This window comes from Synchiropus splendidus, chromosome 9 (genome assembly GCF_027744825.2).
Source record: "Synchiropus splendidus isolate RoL2022-P1 chromosome 9, RoL_Sspl_1.0, whole genome shotgun sequence".
NCBI classification, from domain to species: domain Eukaryota; kingdom Metazoa; phylum Chordata; class Actinopteri; order Syngnathiformes; family Callionymidae; genus Synchiropus; species Synchiropus splendidus.
In genome coordinates this window covers 7,189,298-7,207,840 of record NC_071342.1, presented here as the reverse complement: position 1 = coordinate 7,207,840, position 18,543 = coordinate 7,189,298, and the positions used below count along the sequence as shown (strand labels likewise).

General features: G+C 39.7%; 1 protein-coding gene across 4 annotated transcripts in view; it reads left to right on the top strand.

The window, feature by feature from the left end:
- Positions 1-2,031: 2,031 nt before the first annotated feature.
- LOC128764994 (receptor-type tyrosine-protein phosphatase epsilon-like) overlaps positions 2,032-18,543 on the top strand; it is a 34,195-nt gene continuing 17,683 nt past the window's right edge. Inside the window, exons 1-2 of one of the 4 annotated variants that reach the window (XM_053875347.1) lie at positions 2,032-2,281; positions 11,069-11,203. The gene's annotated coding sequence lies outside the window, so the exon portion shown is untranslated. Of the gene's footprint in view, positions 2,282-11,029; positions 11,229-18,543 lie in introns of all 4 variants that reach the window. The other 3 variants (XM_053875345.1, XM_053875346.1, XM_053875348.1) reach the window with 3 other exon arrangements.

The window sequence follows — 18,543 nt, the reverse complement described above, 5'->3', positions numbered from 1 at the left end:
ATTATATACATATATAAAAAATCCTCTTTGTGTTTAAAGCTTTGGCACCTCAATTTTCCACATGGAACCTAATTATGTTTAGTTTAATTTTCCTATACTGATTCCCAGTTATTTTAGTACATAACATAAGCCTTATAATGGAATTAAACTCCTTATGAAAAATTGCTACAATCATAATTAAACCATAGCATTAAATTAAAATATTTTTATTTATTTATATTTTATCATTCTGCACATGATGGTTTTAGCCTTGACAGATTTTTATGTCTACTTCACCATTTTTCAATAATGCTTTTAGAAATCATTATGGTCTGCAGTAGATTTGGAAATGTATTATGCAAATAAAGTTCACCTTGACCTTGAAATGTTAGAGGTTGAGACCAATGCACTTCAGGGAGGCAAGACCAAGATGAGACCAAGACCAGAAGCAATACAAGCTATGTCTTTGCCTGTAATATTATTGTACATTGCCTGGCCAAAAAAAAGAGTCGCCAACAAAAAAAAGGGTCATACACTCGAATATTTCGTTGGAGCACCTTTAGCTTTGATTACAGCAGGCAATCGCTGTGGCATTGTTTCGATAAGCTTCTGCAATGTCACAGGATTTATTTCCATCCAGTGTTATATTCATTTTTCACCAAGATCTTGCATTGATGATGCTAGAGTCAGAGCGCTGTGCAAAGCCTTCTCCAGCACATCCCAAAGATTCTCAATGGGGTTCAGGTCTGGACTCTGTGGTGGCCAATCCATGTGTGAACATGATGTCTCATGCTCCCTGAACCAGTCTTTCACAATATGAGGCAGATGAATCCTGGCATTGTCATCTTGGAATATGCCCTGGTGGAATATAACCTGGTCATTCAGTATATTCAGGTAGTCAGCTGACCTCGTTCTTTGAGCACATAATGTTGCTGAACCTAGACCTGACCAACTGCAGCAACCCCAGATCCAGGAGGCGACTTTTTTTTTTGGCCAGGCAGTGTAGTTTTTATTTTATTTTATTTTTTTTATTGATTATAGATTGTTATTATTATTATTATTTTGACATGGGTAGTGAGGTATTAACACACAAGAAAAACGTTCAACAGGCTCAACCATTTAAATATGTATATATATTTTTATGAAAAATAAATACATATTTATGTATATACGATCGTGATCACGACAAACTTGCCTGTATTTTTTTTTTTTTGCATTGCTGGGGAGGAATCCATTGAACAGAATTTGATCTGTCCAATGATGGTTTCCTCCCCAGCAATGCAAAAAAACCCCCGATTATTTACAGGTTATTATTACAGTTTGTCGTGATCATGAGCGCATATACATAAATAGATATATATCATATATGTATTTACAGGTTATTATTACAGTTTGACGTTATCACGATCGTATATACATAAATAAATATATCATATATATTTATATATCATTGGACAGATCAAATTCTGTTCAATGGTTTCCTCCCAGCAATTCTTTAAAAATAAAAATACATTTTTGAACTAAGGATTAAAAACAAAACTTTATTTTTGTTGCTCCAACACATATAGAGTTAGTTATTTTTTAAATCACTAGATAACCAGGCCTTTCATCCCCAGAGACTGCAGTGTTCGTAGTGCTGGCTAGTAGACTACTACAATTTAAGAGCGTGAGCACTGAAGGCAGGGTAACTGTTTCATCATCACCAGCAGGGGGCTCCACCACTTGAAAGCCGCTGTTATCTACTGACAGAAAATAAGACAAATAAATAAATATGTTGTAATACAAAAAATAAATAAATAATAATAATAAATAAATAAAAAAGAAACACATTTAGACTGGGTATTAAAAATAGATGCAGTGTAGACAAATACCCACAAGGACACAGGGAAATGTCACCTTCCAAAGGCGCATGTATTGAGCCAACGCCACGCTTGGAAATGTCAAGCGCAAAATAACAAGATCCTGGTGGGCAAAAACAAGACATACAAGCGCAAAACACAGGTGGCCTTTCGCCGTGCAGTGATGCGGGGATGTGAAGGATGCTGAGTGTGTTCCGCCGCTCTGCCCGGGGGAGGGAGGGTCTCCATCTCCACTCCGGCTGCCATCACAACAACCACTCCATCCAGTCCGGGAGCTCCGTCCTCGGAGAATCCCACAGCGAACACGATCGGAGGGAGGAACCGAGCGCAGATTTGACATGTTTTTGCGTCTTCTCCTCTCAAGGACCCGCGTCGTGTTGGTGCACCACCACCACCACCAGCAGCAGCAGCAGCAGCATCTGGGGAGCAGCGGACTTCACTCGGTAGGAAACCGGCGTTTGTGTCTCGCGTCCCTCTCATGTGCAGATGCTTGCAACTCCCTCAAACCACTTGTTTTAGCGTCCATAACATGGCTGTGCTCCATGTATGGAGGGGTACAGTGGATGTGGGTTAGTGGAGCGCCTCCCCGAGCCCTGGCTGCTGCTGGACTCACCCACTTCTCTGCGGCTCAGCCTTTGTACAAAACCCCATGTCCAGTGCCTAGATGTGATGTTTTCAAGTCACGTTCAGGCCGAATTTGGAGCGCAGAGGACGCTTTAACTGTGCATTGGTTTAGACAGGAAGTGCACATGGGAGCTCAGTGTAGTAAACAGCTGTTCGGCCTGCAGGCTGCATCACAACACTGAGGATGGCAGAGAGGTCACCACATGGCTTACCATCAGCAAACCCGGGTCAGATGTTGGTCCAGTTCTCTCGGATCATCTGGAGCAGAAATGTCATGCTTATTTTTAGAAAATGGACATTCGTACAATAAGTGAATAGGGCTGTGTATCGGAGCGATACGACGCATGTCCCGATACAGGAGTGGACATACCATACAGTGGCAATATGATGTAATAAGAACCCTCATTTTTACAGGGTAACGTGCATGAAAACAAGTATATTGTGATGACGTCTGTCCCTTAATCAACAACATAACTTCAATGTACAAAAATAAACGTTCACAAAAGCACCAGCAAGTGTCTATGCATTAAATAATGATATAGACAACTTAAAATATAATAGTGCACAAACAAGTATTGCAATATTTTAGCAAAAATTGCGATAGAATGTCACACAATGAAGTAGCGCAATATTAATATATATATATATATATATATATATATATATATATATATATATATATATATATATATATATATATATATATGTATGTATGTATGTATGTGTATATATATATATATATATATATATATATATATATATATATATATATATATATATATGTATGTATATATATATATATATATATATATATATATATATATATATATATATATATATATATATATATATAATTTTATTTTTATTTATTTATTTTTTTTAAATGACTTGTATCAGAGGCAGGTTTTCACACTACTGGTCCCTCAAGTGTGGGTTCCTCTCCTTTTTTCATTTCATGCCCCCTTTAGTAGTTTAGTAACCAGAGTGAACACTATGTGCTTGAACCTAATGTGGTTTTGCTGTGTACCTGCATGACCTCTGTGACACTCAAGATGGCTGCTGAAGAACCCAGTGAGAGGCCTCAGTGACAGCAGGGGCCAAACCGAAACTTGAGCAAGGTTCCTTGAAAAGAAATTTTAAGAAAAGTTATCTTAAGCCTTCACGTTTGAATTCAGTAAAATTGTCTGTAGTTTCATAAAGCTATCCATTTTCCACTGCTTTTATGAGCTTGGGTCGCTGGGGCAGCACCAGAAGCAGAGTGACCCAGAATCCTCCTCTAGTCTTATTGGGGAACATAGAAGTATTCTCAGGCCAACTGAGAAACTTGGTCTCTCCGATTAGAGACCATTGGAGAGACAAAATTGAGTATGTTTCCCACACAACCCAGAACCACCTGGGTGTGGGAGACGGCGATGGGGCTTCACACTCAACAGAGATCCAGTTCAGCTCAGTAACTTTGAATAGTTGGTCGCTCCATGAGAACAGAGCCGGTTGAGCTTGATGGTTGACCCCTGGGACAAAGAGGAAGACACTTGTTGGACAGTCGAGATCATCTCTCACTGCTGTTTAACCGCTGCTACTGGGTCATCATGACTGGGGGAGCCGCTTGCCATGTTTTTGACGGAGTGGGTTGCTTTTCAAGGAGCTTGCTTCAGCCCTCAGGTGCACTTTCATTTTTCAAATCACAGCCTTCGAAAATCTCATTCTTTTCCATTGTGATGTCTCCTTCAGGCCTACTCCTCAGTTGCACTAAAGAAAATATTGGCACAATAATATATTGTAATACTTGATGAAACATGAATCTACTGATACATTCAAGTGTAATATCGCAGTACTTGCAGTAATATTTTGCAATACATTGCATCATCTCTCCTGGATGGGGATACATATCGGAAAGCCTCTAAGTAAACTAATCTAAATAAAGCTGTGTATTTGAATCCTCACGTCAGTGTATCATTTCTCTTTTATTGTGAATATCTGTAGCACATTGAAGCAGATTTCGTTGCATGACTAAAAGCTGCAACTGAGCTTTCTGAAGAGAGAAAATAGCCACCATTGTCCAGTAAGTAGTTTCTAAGTTTCGGGTTGTAGTTGCTTCAAGTACACCTTCATTCACAGTCACTTCCTTATGTAGCGTTGAGTTTAATTTTAGAACTGGAGCACATCTCTTCACGTGGAAACTTGGGGCTGCGTGTCCCACATCCGTCCCACGATGGGAATACCCGGGCTATAGTTAGACACATGCTATTTGAAATATCCTGAGGAAACTGGTGATATTAAAGAAGTGCCTGTTTGTGAAGCAGTTTCACGCAGCTTAAAGTTCGACTCAAAGATTTCAGTCTGGGCGTTCGAGCCACATGGTCAGGGGTTCCTGGGAGTGTTTGCTAAACATCGCCACCATCTGTTGAAAGATGGATTCCAAGGTTGTCATAGATGCTGACTCTAATGGCGGCCGTAAAGTTGTACTCAGCTGCTTATGTTACAGTTTGATGATTGACTTTTGTCTTGCAATGGTCTGTGTGTTCAGACTGCGAGCGCTCGGAGTATATGGAGCTGCTGGTCACATTTGCCTCATTGTTGATCATGACAATTAGGGGTGGGAATCTTCTGGTTCCTAATAGATTTGGAGGAATCTGTCTTGACGGTTCCATTAGAAAGTGAAGACGGAGCTGCCATGTTTGTTTTGGTCTTTGGACAATGTACGTAGATACAAAGTCACCTGATTTTTTTTTATTTGAAAAAAAATGCTATGTATTTTTGGTCATTTTAAATTAATTCTGAATGGTAGTGAATGAGAATAGTGTGTTTATTTCAACTCTGAAGTTTCAACGTGAAGAGATGTGTTCCTCAAGCAGCACAGTTTGAATTTGTTCCACAACCGTCTAGAGTTGAAATGCACTGATGGTGTTGAACTCATATTTCAGAGGATCCGCTTTAACACATTTCAATGACCAGATTTATCGCTGTCATGCTTGTCATGTCGAACCATGACCTCCAGCGAGGGATTTCTTCTGAGCTGAATCTGCTCAGTGGTGGGTTCTTAAACCAGCAAGACACTGGCCACAAGCATCCTTTGAATGTTTGACTAAGAAAAAGGAAAACAGTTCCATCCAGACAACCTTAGTGGAGTCCTCCAGCTCTTCCAGGGGAAGATGTTCTGATGATAACTAAGAAATATTGTCTCGCTGCTGTGTCCTGGGACCTCTTTAAGCTAAAAAAGCTTTAAGGTGTTTCTATTATTTTGTCCAACCCCTGTATTAGGCCTGCACGATTCAGGAGAAAATGTGAATCACTATTTTTTAGCTATGAATTACTATCACGATTCTCTGCCACAATTTTTTTCCTCATGAAATAGGTAGTTTATTGCACACATAAACCATGACAAAACAAAGTTGCATCAACAGGCGTATGACGTTTGAGGTGCTGATAAAGATTTGTGGCTCCGATCAGGGTTTTTGCTGCCGATCAGGACACCGATCACATGGATTGACAATGAATTTGTAATCAAAATGATGAGACCTTCTGCGTCGAAGATGTGAAAACATGAACCATTAAGTCATTTTAATTCAGAAAGGTTTTTTTATGCCTCTTCTAGAAGGCAGAAAAATCTTGCAGAATGCAGCAACTCTTCTATCAAAAGGACACAACTGTAAAACATTTAATTCGATGTGAGACGTCGCAGGTGAATCATCATGTGAGATATGAAATACATGAGGTAAAGCATGCACCAAATTCAGATTTGATATTGCTCATTGTTCTTTACTGGAATCGTTGAATCAGGGAAGTAAAGTAATCCGTGAAGAAGTACAGTAAAGAAGGCTGCACCGGAATGTAATTGAAATTGTCATCAAGTCCTAGTTTGGGAAAAAAAGGAAGTTTTATAAGAAAGTGCAAGTGCCCTGCTCTGAACATTGGTATGCAGCTAAATAATAATACTAATGATAATGATCATCATCATAATAAAACAGTATCAAATTTTTAAAAAGTAATGTTATACAACTTTAAAATATGGTATATGAGACAAAAACAATGAATAAAAAACAGCCGACACAACATGCAGTTTTAAATGAAGCTGACAGTTGTATGAATAATATTTTCCACCGCCTGTGTTTCACCCTGGTATTTACAAACCCGTGTGTGCGTGCTGGCCATCAATATCCCATTTGTGTGTCACCACATGCAAACAACGTGGATATCAGTAAAAGCGTGCATCACGTTTTCATCCGGCTTTTCACTTTTATCATGACTGGCGTGCTGATCAGAATAATTTATGGCGCTTAATATTGAAAAAGAGAGTATGTATTGTGTGACCCGCTCGCGTTCCTTGCTGCATAGTTCAGTGTTGCCTGCTTTTTTTTTTTTTATGAATTAATGATCGAACAAGAGTGCTGGATGATGACTCCGCATTTATAAATGATTCATCGTCTGCATGTTTCCACGTCAACGGATGAGTAAAAGTGTTTGTTTGTTTCGATTCTGATTGTATGGTTTTAGATTCTTTTCATTTGATTTTATTTTTTTGCGTGCTGAGATGAGAACAAAGCGCTGAATACGTTTGCCTAAAAGTCTCCGGGAAGAGAATGAAATACAGTATCTTACAGCTTATGCATTTTTAAAATCTATTATCATCTTTAATGATTAATATTAATGCATAACCATTCCGAAGTTCATTGATGCAGATTATGAGTCCACGCTCCATGTTGAATTCATTATTCATTCACTTTCATACGCTGACAAAACTTTTCTTTTACAGAGCAACTTTGCTGTTTTATATAAAATTCAGGCTCTCTGAAGCAGTAATGAATCCGTGTACTGTTTCCGCCTGGTTACTCCTCAGTTTTGAATGACATATTCAGTAATAGGATTTGTGCTTGTGGAGCAGGTCAAAGGGTCGGCGCGTTACCGTATATATTTAGAGTGTGACCTTTCCGAAACTCACTGTTTCCTATGAGTCGACCCCAAATGCAGCTTTACATGTCAACGTCAACGTGTAAATTGTGTTAACTGTTCTCCAGCCTCTGGAGGTGGAGACTCACTGCCAAGTTGCCCTTATTATTTCCTGCAATGCTATTAAAATGTCTTTACTTGCACAGCAGTGTGTTGGTTGTATTCCCCTCACCTTTTATTACCTTTAATATGGAAGCTTTCTTGAGATATTCCTGGCAGTTTTCTTTCCAAACAATATATATTTACAGGCAGATGATCCATTGTCTCACAAGTACATTTGTAAATTACGTTTGAGATTCGTTGTAAAGACAGGAAGTTTAAAAGTTGTTTCAGGAAAACCACCAGCCTGAATGCTGACAGATCAACTGGAAGGTTTACTGATGTAGCTTCTGTTCTACACGCTGTGAGAAAAATACACATTTAATATGTTTGATTCAATAAACCTCTCAGAACCACGGAACAGAGTCAAGCTTTTGTCGGATTATTGGCTACGCTACTCTTGGTTATGAGTTCTACTCCAAATAAACCCCAGTAAAACATGAGAGATGTGAACGGAAATCTGATTAGAAGTTAGGCCACTTAAGTCAGAAACAGACTGTTGCTTATGAAGAATCATTTGTCGCCAGGTTGGTCACAAGCATGCTCAACTTGGGAACTTCAAAACTGTGAATCTGCTTTATTTCCGCCACCTTTTTCAACATGTGGACATCCTTTTGATCAAAGTTCATGTAAAGTATTCAGTTGGTTTTGAATCTGTCGATATAAGTAATATGAAAGTTTTCAGTGGCAAGTTTTAAACTAAAAATAAAACAAAAAAGGGGAATATTATCTATTATTAATATTATTTTAGTGGCTTTAAGCTGACTTGATGTTCCGTTTTCAATGCTGGGGTTGCTTTGCATACACATAAATATAGACATTCTGACACAGCTTTGGACATTCAACATATTCTATTATTATTATTGTTCCACTTATTTCATATTATGATGCGATCAAGGATCGGGGTGGAAACATTCCTTCTCTAAAAAGAAAATAGGATGCATTGAAGCAAAAAATACATCCACAACAACAACAACACTAATAATATGTAAAAGGTTCTGACAGAGACTGAATGAGGGAGGATTGTTTTACTTGTCTTAAACCAAGTAAAACCAAGTAGTATCTCATACTTGGGCAATACGACTAATGGAAGAAAAAAAACGTCGTTCTTTCACACTGAAGCGCAGTATGAAATAAGGTGAATATTTAGTGATCCCCTTGCTGTGAGTAAACAGATGCAACATTTATTCCCTTTGGCTGATATTGGCAGATTTGAAGTACATGAGGTAAAGCATGCACAAATTTTGGATTTGGTTTTAGTCATTGGTCTGTATTGGATTGGTAACTGGTCTAAACTGTGTGGGCTAAGCTACGGCTTCAACAGGGAGGCCGTCATTCGGCTAGTCTGGGAAGAAGACGTTCAATTGCCACTGAACTACAAATCACACCAGTTGATCTCCTTGTATCGTCTTTTCCCCTGCGTTTGTGACATTGGGTTCTCGCCCGGACTGTTGACTGCAAGGGGCCCCTAAGTTCAGATTCCGACCACTGGTTAAAACGTGTTTTCTGTTTTCTTCTTTTGATTTGTCGTTGGCGGTCCACACTAACATCTGTTTCCAAGTTTGGGTTATTATGCTAAACAACCATGGCTTCTTTTACACCGCCACACATAGGCACGGCGTTTGTACTACACATCGACTTTCACCTTGCGACTGCATTTGTCAAACTCCTTCATGAATTTGAAAATAGCTCTAGGTTTTAAAGTAAGGGCGAAACAAAGACAAAAGATAAAGGAAATGTCTTTCAAAATGCAGGAATTATCGCGTCTGCAGTTGATATGTTTCATAAATGTGTAATGGATGGCCGCCCAATGCTGAGGAAAAGAAAACTTGTTGAAAACACTTCGTAAATGTTCATCTAACCCCAAAGGAGTCGCAACACTCTGGGATTATGGACGTTTAGACTGGGTCCCCAACACCACTCGGAACTGTTGCACACCCAGGATACTGCAGTGTTTTGCATTTATTTTGCCGAATTTCATTCTTGGAAAATTAAGAAAAAGGAGTCACATCTTGTTTATTGATTTTCTAAAAAACTGTGAAATAGCCAAACAAACAGAGAGACCCTATATTCCTACATGAAGAACACATTTCCACAATGAAATGCATTTTCCCTTTTTAGTGCCCCCTCTGGATGCATTACCGTATTTTCCGGACTACAGAGCGCACCCACCAAATCTAAGAAGGAAAATGGATTTTTTTCATACATAAGCCGCACCAGTCTATAAGCCGCGGATGCACTGTTGCTGTCTGTGCCACAGAGACTGACTCATGAAACAATCTTGCCAATGTTCTGAACTCCAGTCATGAACTCCTCACATCTTATTTACATTTAAAGTGTTTTCACCCTCCAGTAGATCGTCTCTGTTAGCAGAGCAGCGGACAAGCGGGCGAAAACAGCGCAATTTGAGCGCTTGAAAGGTAAATAAAACGCCCGTGATGTCATCGGTTTGATGTGACGAAGCTCAATATTTTTGCCAGCAAAGAGCATGCTCATTAGACTGTAAAGATTAGGGATGCTCCGAGAGACAGGGAGAGCACTCAGCTGAAGCAGCTGTCTTCAACCTCTTTCTTGAAAGTTCTCACTCTGGACGTTTCAGATTCAGGTGCTTGACCGCGAACGCTGCATCTGACACACAGAAGACAGCAGCGGATTCGGCCACGGTTGATTCCGTCTTAAAACAACACCTGAGAAAGGCTGCTCATCTGGCGCAGTGAAATTAATGATTGTTTCTCGGGCAATATGCTTCGCGTTCTGAACGTCACGCTCAGACCGGCGAGTGCCGCGAGTGACCGCTGGTTCCTGCGGTTTCACTTTCATGAGCACCAGAAAACTCTCTGTGCTCTGTCAAGTGCTGGTGTTTTAAACATCGTATTGAATTCGTGGCGTTGACGCCTTTTAACGTGCATGTGCTGCAGGATGCAAACTTGACATGACAGACTGAAAAAAGCTTCCGCACGCCGTTGCCAAGCGAGTGGCGAGTCGGGAGGGAGGAGCGGACGCATCACAAACCGCGGGCGGTGCCTCATCAGAGCGGCTGCTGTCACATGTGATCGGATTTTGTGACCGGCAATGACAGGCAGTGGTCGGCATTCACAGATCACGAGTTCAGCCTTTCATAATCGGTGGCCGATTGATTGGAATATCCCTGTAAAAATCCATATATTAGCCGCATCGTTTCATAAGCCACGGGGTTCAGACCGCGAGAAAAAAGTAGCGGCTTATAGTCCGGAAAATACGGTACACTTCTCCTACTCCATTTATTGTTCTCAATACAAAACACATTTTTGTTCTAACATTTGATAGTGTTGACAGGCTCCTTTGCAAGTTTTGCCATAGAAAAGATCAAGATGAGTCAGAATCAATGCGTCCTCTCAGGACCTGTAGATTTCATTTAGAAACACCAAACAAACAAAATCAATTTGAGCTGAAAAATCTAAAAACACTCACTAAAATGACCTCATGATGAAGTTTGCTGACTAATACTCCATAATGATTGTAGTGTCTGCTCTATTTTGGAGGCTTCCTTGACCCGGTGTGTTTGGATTCCGAATCTGCAGTCGTGACTCACATCCCAAACAACCGGAGGCGCCGTTGTTTCTCCGCTGCTGTCGGCACCTACGAGAGGATGTGAATAGAATCTCTCCGGCAGCCGAGCTCTGATGGCCGCTGTGGACTGACGGGTCGTCCGATTGGTGAGCTCCGACTTTGTTTGGAAGTGTAAGTCTCCTCATCATCTCTGTGCCATGGCTCACCGCGGTTTCACTCTGTGTGGACGATCAATGGAAATCTAATCCATTAATGGACAATAATCCAATATTTGCAGTGTCTTCTTTCTAATAGGGTTCTAAACAATTCCTCAGGATCGATTAGTTTGGCCTGAATAATGCAGAAGACAGTTCATCATTCAGATAGGAAACTACAGACCTGGCAGTACTTCTGGTGTTGGATGAGAGCGTTCCAGTTGCTGTGCAGTGAACGGACCGCTTAAAGAACAAGGTCTTATCAGCTATCCGATCACTACTTTGGACCAACCATGTCCTCCATAATGCCTTCTTATCTTCCCACCTCCAATCTGGACACTCATCTCTTCCGGCTCCTTCCCCTCACTTATTTCCACGTCCTATCTCAACTCTTATCTCTGCTTTCTTTCCCTGCAGAGCTGAAGTTTTCAAACATGTCCTCACTTTCGCAGTGGCCTGCGATAACCTTAGTGATGGTCTCATAAATGAAGTGCCCACGTATTACTGTTACTCACCTGCAACTAATGGACTAAACATTCCTAGAGTCCTAGATTTGCTTTATCCTACTTTTTTACCGACCTTTTTTGCCACTGTCAGCAATGGCTTCATCAGTTTGGAACACACTCCTGTAAAAACTTTATAAATATTATATTATTATAAATACTATGGATGATCAATGGTGTTCCCGATGTTGAAACAAGATGGTGTTAAATGTGGCCAATGGGCTACTGCCTCTGTAATCCATGGGCCGCATGTTGGTGAACCCTGATCCAAATGAAAAGCTTGCCTTGGTTAAGACCCAACCAGTCTTGGTTGCGTTCTAAAGCAGAGTTCACACATAGCAAATAATCAGGCTGTTCCTGACCATTGTTTTGTCTCCTATTATCTCCTATAGTTGACGTAATCCTGTGGTCTAAGGTGCGTGGAGTTTTTGATATGTGGCTCTGAAAGTGGGTCGAGTGGACAATTGAAAGTGTTAACCATGTTGAATATTTACTATTAACCAAAAAATGTTGTGTATTTAGGGAGAGCTGCCAACTTATGCTCTGACGTCAAATGTAGTGTAGCCAATCAAAAATGGCGCCGACATCGTCCCATTGGCCGCCATCTTTACCTGCTCCATTCCTTCAGATGTCATTCCTCAAGCCAGGAAGCACTAGTTGCTCAGTGATAGTCTTCAGCCGGCGATACCACAGAGCGGTGGCCTATTGTGGACAGAAAGCAAATCCCATATTATCATGGATTTAAAGCGTATTTTTATTTTTTTATTGATTTTGACTGGGGATGGATGAAAACTTATCGTACCTGAAAAACCGCCCAAAACAATCCCTGCGATGAGAATCTTACATCTCATGCTAAAGTCGATCAACACACGAAAGTCGATAAACACACAGCTCATTCGTTGCATTGGAGTTGCATACATGAATAAGACGAGAGCATGACGGTGCGCTGTGCTCTCCATTTCTGCCGTGTTTGACTGCCAACACCAGAGTGTGACGGCTGAGGAGAGATTTTGACAATGACACTGGTCGACTGTGAGTCTGATGAGGGTTCACATTCTCATAGGCAGCGCTATAATCCGGCATCAGTTAGAATAAATCTTCAGATTTGCCATTGAAAAAAACATTTTAGGAGAGAGAATTGTGAAAAGACTTAGTTAACTATTCTATTTAAACTAGTGGTGGGACTTAAAGGAGTTAATTATGATGAATTAATTACAACATTATTACAATTAATTAATTACAACAAAAAATAATTAAATTAAATACAGTTTAATAAAACTATTACTACACCTACTTATACAAATATTTTCAATATTTTGTTATATTATATTATTGTTATATATTTAAATGTATGTATGGGTCCATCATTAGTTTCACTAATATACCAAATTCATTCAAATTGAAAAATGTGGCTTCTTGTGGTAAATATTCTTGTACCGTGAAACTGCGATTAATTGAGATTATTTAATCACAAATTCTCTTATTATTAACAATATTCATTTTTTTAATGGACTCCTAATTTAAACATAAACAAATAATGTTGGAGCGAAAACTCACTAATAAGTTTCATCATAAAACAGTTTCAAGAGAGACTGTATTGTAACTGTAATGTATCGTGATATTTTTCGACCGTATCGCCCATCCCAACTGCAAACATGTGAAATGTTATCAAAATCGTTCAGTAACCGGTATCGAAGTGATTGTACTGCATCACTACTTCTATGGCAGCAACCGAGGACTTTTGATGGTCGACTAGTCACTAACTACCTTAGTGACCGCTGGTTGCAGCCTATGTGGTATTGAAAATGTTTCATGGATACCCGGCCCCGCATGTGATCATTCGAGGTTTCTTGCTTGGAGGATGAGCTCCTGGCTCAGTGGGGGTCAGAATGTTGAGGTGTGCTGTGTTGAGATTAGAGGCACCACAGAGGCTACAATATACACCAGGGTCTTTTATCTTCTATTATCTGATTTGAGATTCATCAGACATTGGATTGAAAATAAATCATGCCTTTTGATTCAGGTTGTGAGCACTGGCTTCCAGGGCGCAACAAAGATATATCTGAAGTAAAGCAACTTTGTCTGATTCGGCTTTGTAGAACAGACTGTATCCTCCAGCGAGAGGGAAAACTATGGCAACGGTGGCAAGGATTCTGTAGAAACCTGAGGGTGGGCGGCTGTTGGTGAGGCTCTGAGAGGAAGGTGAGAAAGACGTGGGTCAGGAGGAAGACAGATGTAACACATAAAATAATAAGCTTGAAAGCGAGAGAGAGTTTTATCCGACCGCAACATCGACACCTGGAGGAAGTCGTCTCACAGTCAAAACCTGCTCATACGTTAACTCTTCCTTGTCTGAAAAATCTTTTCAAGTGCGTTGGAAGACAAGATTAAAGGATGCCACCCCGGGACCATGTGTCCCTCTGTCGAAATGCTAAAAGATGTCACAGTGGTTAATAATGCTCAGAAAGGAAATCATCTGAATCAGACTTTTTTGTTTATTGTTGCTATTTATATGGTAAATATTGCTGTATATTTTTGCACTATTATTACTTGTTGAATTAACATGAATTATGTGCAGCTTTGTATTTTATATAATTACCGAAGTATCACACTCTGCCAAAGCATCTTGGATTATGTATTTTCTCATATTATGAATTACAATTTTTACACTTAAATATCAAACAGTGCTTCTGTATATTTAATGTGTTGTCTGACGGGGTCATTTAACAACTCTTGTCTTCCAATTTATTCTTTATCTTCTTAATACAAAGTACACGAAATATAATTGTATTTTATTATTGTTTTTTTTTGGTTTATTAAGCGTGAAAAGTGATAGGACAAATAAATAAATAAAAAATGTACATTAATTTCTAATAAATAAGTAAAATCAAAAGAAATAAAATGAGTATTTTGCCATATCCTTTCTCAAGTGCTGGCCAAGCAATGAACTGAGTTGCTCTCATCATCTTTAGCTCTTGCCTCCTCTCCTGGTTATCTCTCAACTTATCTCTTCACATCCATCTTCACCCACCACCATCCAAGATCCTCGTTGTGATTCCCATCTAGATTAAAGTGGCCAACATCTGTGGCCGAGGCAGATGTTTCATGGCAGGCTCTCTCACCATGTATATATATATATATTTCAGACAGGCACCAGGTCACATCGCTGCGACCTCTTCCCTCCACATCTACCTGCTTTAAACACAAAGGAGTATTTGCTCTGCACAGATTCCAAGATAAGATTTTCTCTTGACTGACATTTATCACCCCATCCTTATCCCCCGCGTCTTGGCTGAGAACATCCTCAATAATGTAGCAGCATGTATTTTTCAGATTTTCATGAAGCTTTCAGCAGCACGGAGTCGGTGAAGAAGCCCTTTTTTATTGATCGCATGCATCAAATATCACGTTCCCTTGGTCGATAGCAAATAATCCTGAGGGAACGGTGAGGTAATTGTGCCGATCAGGAAGGTCAGGGCGGTGTTTTTGCTTCCTGCCAGATATGAACGTGACTGACGTCGCTGAAGGGCTGAGCATGTAGCATTGAATTGATGGGTGTCACTCTCATCTTCTCAGTCAAACAGGATTTAATTTGATTTAACTGGCTAGGCTCAATCAAGTGCTCAGACTTTTAACTAAAATGAGCGTTTTTACTGTTACAGCGCATTATTAGACTTTGATCTCAACTACTACACATAATGAAATTATTTACCGCATATTGAACATCAACAACAACAAGACTTTCTCTTGTGTTTCACAATGTTTTTGTGGTCGACATTGAGCACAATACAATACCAACACATACGTTGAGCCTGAGTTGGCGTAGTTTTTTAAAGTCCAAAAATGATGACAACTTTATGACAACTGCATTTACAAAGCTGAGTGGTACAATTTGGTTTACTAGGCCACGTAGGATGGAAATTAAGGGCTTAGTATACAGTAGTGGCAAATGTTAGCATTAGCATTAGCATTACAGCACCACATTTTCAGAGTCACTGTGCTGCAGCTGGACATGGCTATGGTGGGAAAGCAGAAGAAATCCTCCATATTGAGGCGAAAACAACAGGTGAAACAGCATCCTAGTTTTCAGAGGACACTAGATGGCGCTCTTGGTTTCGGCATGATGTGAGGTTTCATTGAATTAGCTGTTCTAATTCAAACATTTAACAGCAGACAGCGCCATCTGGTGGCCTCTGAAAATCCGGGCACTGTTTCATGAAACCTCAACTATTGATCATTAGCCGCATCAAGAGTAGATGCTAACGTGGGATAGTGTGCAACTCTAGCCTTCCAGTAGCTCCGCCCACTTCCTGCTCTCCTATTGCGGCACTAAAAACTGCAAGTAAAAAGGCTTTATTAAAAAGGTAAACAAAGTCGTGATACTGTAGAGGTAGTACCACTGTACATGCAGCAATAAATTCAAGGGTTAGACAAAACAAACAAACAGACAAAAAAACCTTCAACGTGTACACAGACCTAGGATAGTGCTTAAAAATACAGGTGACTGGTGTTGCAGGGCAAGAAAAACTACACCCACCCAGCTGTACTGTATAGTAATAACTCGGACACAGTGAAGGCCAATACAATGCATGGCAGCAGACGTTCTGGCGACGAAGGTCAGTGACGTTGCTGTTTGAGATGAAGAGATTTGTCACAGCAAAGTCCTGCCACGGAGAAGGCCGGGTCAACCACAGAACAAGGAGGCCACTCCATCTAGAATTTGTTTAACAAAGCCATTTTTGTCGCAGACTTCAAGTATGTGTGAAGTTAAAAAGAGACACATCATTGTTTACTGCTGTGGTACTGCGATTGCAGACGATTGATATTTGGCTGCTTGATATAAAACATCAGTCGCCTGTCGTGGTGCTCCACAGACCCGCCGGTGCTGGTGGTTTTGCTGATGGCGCCACACACGTTGTTGAAAGACGTGACACTGAAGGAGCTGAGCAACCTTTTATTTTCTCCTCCACACGAGCCCAATTACAGGCAGCTGGTTCTCGTCGTCACCTCATTTCAGCCTTCGTGTAAAAGCTGTAAACATTTTTTTAATGAGCATGTCAGTGTTTTTTTGGAAGCATTCGCACCTGCAAGTTATTACTGCGCGTTAAGTCGGTGCTAAATACACAACGCAACACAGGATCAAGTGACAAATAAGAAAAAGATGCTTGGCACGGGTCAAATATTTCCAATTCCTCTATTTCTCAGGGTGTGTTCTATTTTTTTCCAGTTGGATTGTGCAACTGTTTTGCTTACAGGTGCGCACAGTGATTTATTCATCTGATTATTTCCATGCACTTTTCACAAAAGATCCTTCACAAGGATCCATTAGCCAGGTATTATGGAGCTCTAAAAGTGAATAATGCAATACTTTAAATTATTCCATGGACATTTAACATTTCATGGCATACATTGAAATAATGAGAAGCAGACGGCTCGTGCGTGTCCCACATGTATCATTTAGCTCCCACACCGGTGCATTATTAATGCCAGGTCTCAAGGTCGGTCATTTTTCACACCGATATTCAGCTCAAATCTTTGGCTTTGTCGCCGTAACATCTGAAAACGGTGTGTTTTTAATCCGGCGAAGACATCTGTGAGGTCACTCCTTAAGAAATAGGTCGCTTGGATTTAATAATGCATCTCCTCCTGAACATGTTTTGACCTCCACCTCTGTTTAGCACGAGGAAAAACAAAGCAGAGGCTCTGTGTTGAATAATGCGCATTAGTGCACAACATATTAAGATCAGCCTCAAGGTTCCAGCAGCAGGATTGAGGTTCTGCATGGTTGCATCACGCTCAGGTGGCCATTTTTTTCTGCTTCTGCTCTGCACTGACAGCTCAAGTGATGCAGGAGAATTTAATTCACCACAGACTGGTGTGAGCCAGTTGCTGCAGGTTGAACCTATTTGTTAGTCATGAACCTGCAAAGATCTAATTGGACATCATGAAGTCAAACTGAGAAAATGTATTTTCATTATATAACATTTTACTCTTTGTCCAAATAACCTTAGAGTCTCTGTGTCACTCTGAATCTCTGTTCAATATTGGAATGGAAATATATACTGTTCAAACTACTTGCTCTTTCTCATAATTATGCATCTCTTAAAAATATCGTATAGTAGTGTTTTATCAAAAATGACATTTCATTAAAAAAATGTATGGCGAAAAGCTCTTTAAGTATGATGTCTGTTTAATCACATATTATGCAACTTTCATAACGTTTTAATGGAAGTATTTACATTATAGTGTTCAATAAAAATAAAATAATACAATATTTGCATTGAACACTATACACACACACACACACACACACACACACACACACACACACACACACACACACACACACACACACACACACACACACACACACACACACACAACCGGTTAAAAGTTTTAGGACACCCCAATGTTTTTACTCAAAATTATGCTGTTTAATGTCTCGTTGCACTCAGACGTGAAAGCATAGTACAAATAAGCAATTGGAGTCCAAAAACTAATTTTCAGTTTTGGGTAACCTCTGATAGTTCACCACTTACCGTTGTATCATTTCAAGCTACTGATTGGACTTGAGTGACTTGAATTGTAATAAATAACTGGAAAAATCGGGGTGTCCTAAAACTTTTACCAAACAGACCATATATATATATAATTTCTGTAAGTTTATTATTATTATTATTATTATTATTATTATTATTATTATTATTATTATTATTATTATTATTATTATTAATATTATTATTATTATTATATTTAACTAAAACATATTATTCTCTAAGTTTATTAATT